The sequence below is a fragment of the Chamaea fasciata genome, unplaced genomic scaffold, assembly GCF_029207755.1.
Source record: "Chamaea fasciata isolate MVZ Bird 193981 ecotype frontalis unplaced genomic scaffold, bChaFas1.0.hap1 SCAF_32, whole genome shotgun sequence".
In the NCBI taxonomy this organism is placed as follows: Eukaryota; Metazoa; Chordata; class Aves; order Passeriformes; family Sylviidae; genus Chamaea; species Chamaea fasciata.
Genome location: NW_027094117.1, coordinates 234,107 through 241,635, shown reverse-complemented (window position 1 = coordinate 241,635; position 7,529 = coordinate 234,107).

Below are 7,529 nucleotides of genomic sequence, written 5' to 3'. Positions count from 1 at the left end.
GTTTGGTTTGTGTAGCAAAAAGGCTATGTGAAGGAGAACATTTCATTAAATAAAGCAATATCTATGTATCTTATAAACATAATCCAAAAGTCAATTAAAGAAAATAAAAAACAAATTTGCACCAGTAGCAAATGCAAATTAATTAGGAAGTAAATATATAGTTTCCAGGTATTTGTTTGTTGATCACTTTTAAAATATGCCTTCTGGCTCACTTTAAAAATAGCTTTAAAAGTATTTATCTTTTAAATGATAAATTTATGATACATAATTTAATGGATAATATAATATGTGTTGAAAAATGATTTTTCAGGTGTTTGTGATTTTGGTCAGCTAATGCAACCCAAACTTAGATAATGTTGCTTGAACACTTGAGTCCTGAATCATCTGTTGAGGATTGAGTCTTGAAGAATCGACTGGGGATTTATTTTCTGTCTTGTACCATTGTGATGGGTGAGTTCATCCTCTGTATTCAGATCTCTGCTCTTCTTTTGTGGAAAAAAAAAAAAAAAAAACCCAACAAAAAACCAAACCAAAAACAACGAACCAAACAAAACCAACAAAATCTCATAGCTTAAAAATGTCTATGCAGCTCAATATGAATTTCAAACACAAACTCAGTGACTCATTTTTAACTAATTATATAAAATAAATTTTTTTAAAAATAGAGATGATAGTAACATGAACTTTATGAATAACTAAGTCAAAAGATATCACTATTTTTATATAAAAAAACAATAACAACACTGTTGTTATGCCTGAGATGCATAAGAAAGAGTGTGGCCAGCAGTTCGAAGGAAGTAAGCAGATCTCTACTGTGCTCCTATGAGACTCCCCCTTGAGTATTATATCCAGCCCATGAGTCCTCAGTACAGAAAAGGCCTCTTGGACCTCTTAGAGTGTGTCTAGAGGAGGACTACAAGAATGATCAGAGGATTGGAACACCTCTCCTATGAGGAGAGGCTGAGACACTTGGGGTTGTTCAGTCTGGAGAAGAGAAGGTTTCAGGGAGACTTCATTGCAGCCATTCAATATTTAAAGGGTACCTGTAAGAAAGACAAGGACAGACATTTTAGCAGGGCCTGTAGTGATAGGCCAAGGGATAACAAAAAGATAATGGATTCAGATTAAATGTAAGAAAAAAAAAAAAAAAACAAAAAAAAAAAAACAAAAAAAGAGGTAAAGCACTGGAACAATTTTCCCAGAGACTTGGTAGTTGCCTCATCCCTGGAAACAATCAGGGTGGACAGGGCTTTTGAGTAACATGATCTAGTTGAGAGGTCCCTATTCACTGCAGGGGCACAGGACTAGATGATTTTTAAAAGTTCCTTACAACCCAAACTAGTCCCTGATTGCATGATGCTATTGTTGCTACTTCCTAAAAATAACAGGTTTAGAATGGATGTGTTGCCTTCATTGAAATTAGTTGCCAAAATCTTTGTTAGCAGGAAAATAGTGAAGAAGTGAACATTTTGTAAGTATGCAAGAATCTTTTTTGTATGTTTAAGAGGGCAGGGGTGCTTGTCAAACTGAGGGAAGAGATTCTTTTGCTTTGCAGTCTGTGTCCCAAGTCAGACCCAAGGTCTTTGAATAGGTCCCACAGAGTGTGCACAGAAGACCAAACCAATACCACACACATCAGATCTGTCTCAATGCATTGCATTATTGTTTCTGTACGTGCTGCAACTCTGAAAGCTGAGATCTGTGCTTCCAGAGGTGTGAATGTGGCAGATATGCTCATGTCACTGTCTACGCCATACAGAAACACATCACGTAGAAACTGAACTGCCCATGTTGCCATGGATCCTGGGAGTCACTTTGGAAAAGCATACGTTTTGCTTTTTTGTTGGGAATGACGAAATATTCTTCTGTTCAGACTCTATAGCATCTTTTTCCGTGCCTCATCTACTGCTCTGGTATAGCTGCCATTATAATCAAGCTAGTACTTTATAGTCACAACATTATTATTATTCAATAACCTTTCTTTTCTGTTGGAGATTGCTTGTTTTGGACCTTTAAAGTGAAGTGATTCTACCTAGCAGACCTTTCTTTTATTTCAATATTTATAAAACATCATCCACTCTTGCAAAATGGTCCATAGAAAGGTATGGGTTGGAAGGGACACCTAAGAAGTCACAAAGTTCCAACCTTTCTGCCAAGCCCGGGGAACTTGCCACTAGACCAGGCTGCTCAAAGCCCCATTCAACATAGCCAGCAACACTCCTAGAAATGGGGCACCCAAAACTTCTCTGGGCAACCTGTTACAATGTCTCACAACTTCCACAGTGAAGAAATTGCATAAAATCGTTCTTACAAAACCACATCCACTGCTGCTGAGGGAAGGTTTATCCGAATTCAAAGTTCCTAAGCTCTAATTTTCTCTGTCATTGATTTGCTCCATAACCTCAGATTTTCTGTGATTTAATTGTTTCAGTTTTACTTTGGATTGATATTATCTAATCCTGTGTGATTCCTCTGAGGACTTAATAGAGAACTGTTCTTATATGAAAAGAAAAATGTTACATGAATGTATATTATCATGTTTAGATGCTTTGCGTCGGCCTGCTGCACGTTAATGTTTCCTATAAGCAAGAATGAATGACATAAACTGTATTTGACAAAAATGTCTTCAGCAATTGCTAGAAGTAATGCTATGAATATACTAAAAATAATGACACTGTCATTGTATTCAGGCTGACAGGCTTTGCTAAGAGGCAAGGAATGTTAACTTATGCATAGATCTTTTAAAATATTGTATTCTGGACATGGCTTCCTATGTTTGGCTGCTTTGCTGTGCCAGCAGGATGAACATCTGATGATCTGCAGCAGCTAAAGCCTGTGACCTCAAATATATTGACCTGCTCATGCTAATATTGTTTATTTGGCTACTGGAATCAAGCAGATTTCTGCCAGGTTGGTTTAGAGGACATAAAAAGCACTCCATAATGACATGCATCTATCCACAACTGTCCAAGCTTCAATCATTCACTAGTCTTCCAGATTGAAGGGAAATTTTTTTTTTTTTTTAAGTCTCAGGTTTAGAGTTTTATTGTTGCATTAAAAGTATAATATATTTCATATTAAGCACTTTAATTGATGTTAGAGAATACAAGCTTCTGAAGAGATTTTACCAAATCAGAATTCTTCAACTAGTTTGATATTTTAAATAGTATTTTTTTCTTTAATTAAGTCAAGTTAGTACTTAATCGACTAACCAACAGCAAAACCAAAACTAAGTCCTTTTAAGAAAAGATTTTATATTCAAATGCTTAAATTTTGTTTCTGCTTCCAAATATACAAATAGACAAAAAATGCCAAGAAAAGGCAATGGTTTAGGCTCCTCAGAAGATCCATTTGAATATAAAATGTTCTTTTCAGCAATTTTAATAAATATTTGTAAGAAATATACACGTTTTAGGTAATGCAATGAAAATAAATATTCTGAGCACTTCACCATGTTCAATCATTTCTTAATGAATTCCTACTAAGAAGTTGTCTGGGAAGAGTAAACTTCTTAATTGTGTTTTGGGACATTTAATCTACAATTTTTTAGTCTTTTGAGACAGGATAATTTCCTCACTGTATCATCTGAACTCTACTTATACTCCAATAATACTTTCTTTCTTCAATATTTCAGGATAGTTTTTGACATTTCCTTGTCCATTTTGCTGGGATCCATTTTATGAATACTAAGAATTCCATTTATATCTAAAACAATCTCATTAGATCAAGCTACAGCTTCAGCATTTGCCCATGAAAATCTTCTTCACCGTAAAAGGTATGTTTATATTTTATTTCTTCTTTGATAGTTCCACTCCTTCTTTATAAGTTTTTGCAAAATAATTTTTTTCTTGGAGATATTATTTGTGGCTGTTTATGTGTGTTTCTGCTGCCAGATCTCTGTTTAATTTTCTTTTTCTTCTGGATGTATGATGAAGAGTTGATATGACTTGTGTCATAGAAAAAACAAAAAAAGTATTTTCTCTAACTTTAAACCAGGTTCTTAATGGCCTTTCCCTCAGTTTTGGGTCCCAGATTACTATTGTAACACTGTTTACTGAGATTCTAAATACCTTTCAAAGATCTCACACCAGTCTCAAGACTTCTTTTAATTCTCTTTTTTGAGTTTCTTACTTTAGATTTATGAAATATATATCCCAATTTTTTTAAAGACTTTAATTTCCTTAAGTATTTTAATTTCTTTTGCACTCTTCTCAACAGCTATGAATGTAATGTAATTGTCTAAGTTGGAGTTTTTAGTTGAGTCCCTTATTTCAACCTTTTATCTTTTTCTTATAGATTCACTTCTCATTCTCTCTCTGCTGCTGATACTTTGTAGTGCCAAATTTTGCTCTCATTTAAAAATTATAATGATTAAGATGACAAAGGAATGAGATTTTTTTCCTCAGTTAACAATATGAAATTACCTTTAAATAGTCTAGGATGCTGCAGAGGTTGTTTTTCTAATTTGAACAGTCTATTATGCATTGGTTTTCTTAACATGTTTCTACTCTACAACAATGTTTTTAAACTTTCCATCAGAATAGATAAGCATGTGTTTTTAATAGTAATATCTATTTAAGGCTATAGCATAATCCGAAAATATGACAGGCAAGTGCAGTAATAGATATAAAAAATACATTTTAACATGGGATTTATGAAAACCAGTCAAATAGTAGAGTCTTAGGTTATTGTTTTTTCAAGTGTGATCTAGATGATTGACCACTATTTATTGGTCTACAGTTTCAGGTGTGATAGAGAACAGAAAAAAGTTGATCATTAGAAGAGTGGAAAAAAAAGGAAACTATGGAGAGCAAGGGCTAAATTTAATGCACTGCTAAAAATTAGACAATGGCAGAAATCAGGACAAGAGTAAAATAATTTCACCTGGAAGTTTTTTTAAAATTATGAGAAATGCTGCAGTGTAGAATTTAACAAAGGATTTTTTTTTCCTCCAATCTGTGTTATGGTTCTTCAAGGTATATTCTCCTGCTGCCCTGTATACAAGGCTCCCACTGATATTAATAAATGCTCTTTTCATAAAACTATTGCAGAATATGAATAGAAATCAAGAAGATAAAAATTTTGCTGTGTAGAAGGGTTTCCTGATGTTCAGAGGGAACCTCCTGCATTTCAGATTCTGCCTCTGGTCCTGTCACTGAGCACCACTGAAAAGACTCCGGCTCCATCCTGTTTACACCCCCTCTTCAGATATTTGTATAAATTGATACTTTTGCCTGAAGCGTTCAGCATACTTGTCAAATTATAATTGGTTAGCATACACTACTCATCTATACTTGATTGGCTATATCAAGCGTGAGAAGGTTCCTCCTCTTGGCATGCTGAAAACTTTGGGTACGTGCTTACTGCTACGCTCTATTAACCACAAGTTCTTTTATCTTTGGCCTGTAACCGTGCTTACTGCTGTCCCAAGGACAGCTTGTCTCAGCAGCGAGTAGGCTGCTAGCACTTGGTATTGGGCCATAAGGACTCTAATGATCAGTGGCCTTGCTCTGCTAGCCATTCTTCAACAATTCCCCCTTTTTTATTTTGTGCAACAAAGGCAGCCTGTCGAGTAGTTACTGTTTCTGCTACACGATACATCATCTGTTGCAAGCAGCGAAAAAAGCAAGGTACAAAAAGTAAAAGCAGTAGCCCTATGGTGCTGTTTATACTTTTGCAAAATCATCGAAGTATTGGGGGTAAGTAATGAGAGGCGACTAAATGTGCAAGGTCCACCTACCAGCCGTGATGGAATACCTGCCCATGCTCTGACTCCACAAATAAGAAACACTCCTGGGGGGAGTTCAATAGGAGTATTGGAGGAGTGGGAATTTTTCCCACTGGTATAGTTACACCACAGAGAGGCATTTCTATACACAGGCAGAGAGGAATTCGCGTTCACTGTGGAATCGGACTGTGGATTCTGCCTGCATATGCTCGACCAGTTCAAGTTTGCACACCAATCTGCTTTAACCGATCTTAGCAACTCCAACTCCTGTGGTTCCAGGTGGGCCCCTGGAAAGTGTGGGACCGTCTGATCCCATTGATCCGCATATGACTGAGAATCATTACGGCGGCAGCTGCGTACTGAGACCAGGCAGGGCAGCTCTTCCCGGGGTATCCCTACCAAACAGGTGGAGAAGGGATTACCAGGAGAGGACAGGGACAGGCATATTACTTCCTGCCCCGTTTTGTTGGCTAAAGTAACCCAAATGTTTTCCTTCGGTTGTGGAGGCACCCAAACCGACTCTACCTCAGCTCCGCCTCTCCCTGTGCCTGGTCCTAGGACGATAGCGATGACACATATGATCCCGATTCTCAGGTGCCACCTGCCATTACTGGGGAATCCGCACTCCCTGCTTACATATCGCTGCCAAAACATGACTGCTGTGCAAAGCAACCACTCTCTGTACTGTCTTGTGAAACTGCCAGAGCAGTTGCAGGTTTTCTCTTGCCCCTAAGTCTTCAATTAAGTGTACCCCCTCTAACCCTGGCTGTCCAGTAGCGATGTCGCTCTTGCAGGGTCATTAGCGGGACGGATCCATTTGCTAGGTATCCATTGGGGCCCTGCTGAAATTCGTCTTGTGGTACTGCAACAGAAACCAACTGATCAGCTATGGCATTACCCTGACCCAAACCTTCTGACCATTTGTGGCTTCGAATATGCAAAATTGCAAAAGGAGCTGAGCGCAGCCGAACAGCTTGCCTCGGCTGCCTCAGAAGTTCCCATAACCTGTCATTCTTTATATCCTTTATCAATGCATCCTCAATCCGCAGCACCACCCCTAGTACATATAATGAGTCTGTGACAATATTTACACCCCGACCAGGCCAATTCATAATGATCCGAAGGACAGCCCTTAATTCTAGCGTCTGCAATGAGTCCTCAGTAGTCGCCTCCAATAATTTCTTCATCCACGTGCCCTCCTCCATCCAGACAGCCGCCGCTCGTCTGGATTTTCTGCCTGCATCTGTGTATTCAGTCAGCGCATTTTCCAAAGGTCTATGGGATACACGTGGTTTTCTATCCATTCATTGGAGCGCACCCACTGTAGTAGAGGGTTTTTGAGCAATCTTAACTGCACATCCTGTGCTGTTCCCAAAAGACTGTCCTGTAATTCAGGGAAATGATAAAGATACCACATCAGGTCCTCATTCCAAAGTGGCAGACAGATTGTGTTCGGTTCTGCCCCTGTAACCTGTCGGCACCGAATTCGGCCTTTTTTAATGAAGGCAGCAAGGTTAGCAACACGGCTCTGAATCGTGGTGCGGGGCTGTACCGTTGTGAAAAGCCACTCCAGCACCAGTGGCGTGTCCTTGGCATCCAGCTGGGTGAGAGCTGCCATAAAATGGTTTGGTTCAGCAAGAATCGTGAGATCCACTGCAGTATCGGGCAGCATCCGTGACACAGTTGGGTTAGCTCTGGTATCTGCTAACTGTTGCAGCAGTTCGTGCTGTTGCTGAGACAGCACAACTGGCGATGCAGGATCAGTGCCTTTCAGCAGTGGACGAAGGGCTTCCAAATCGTC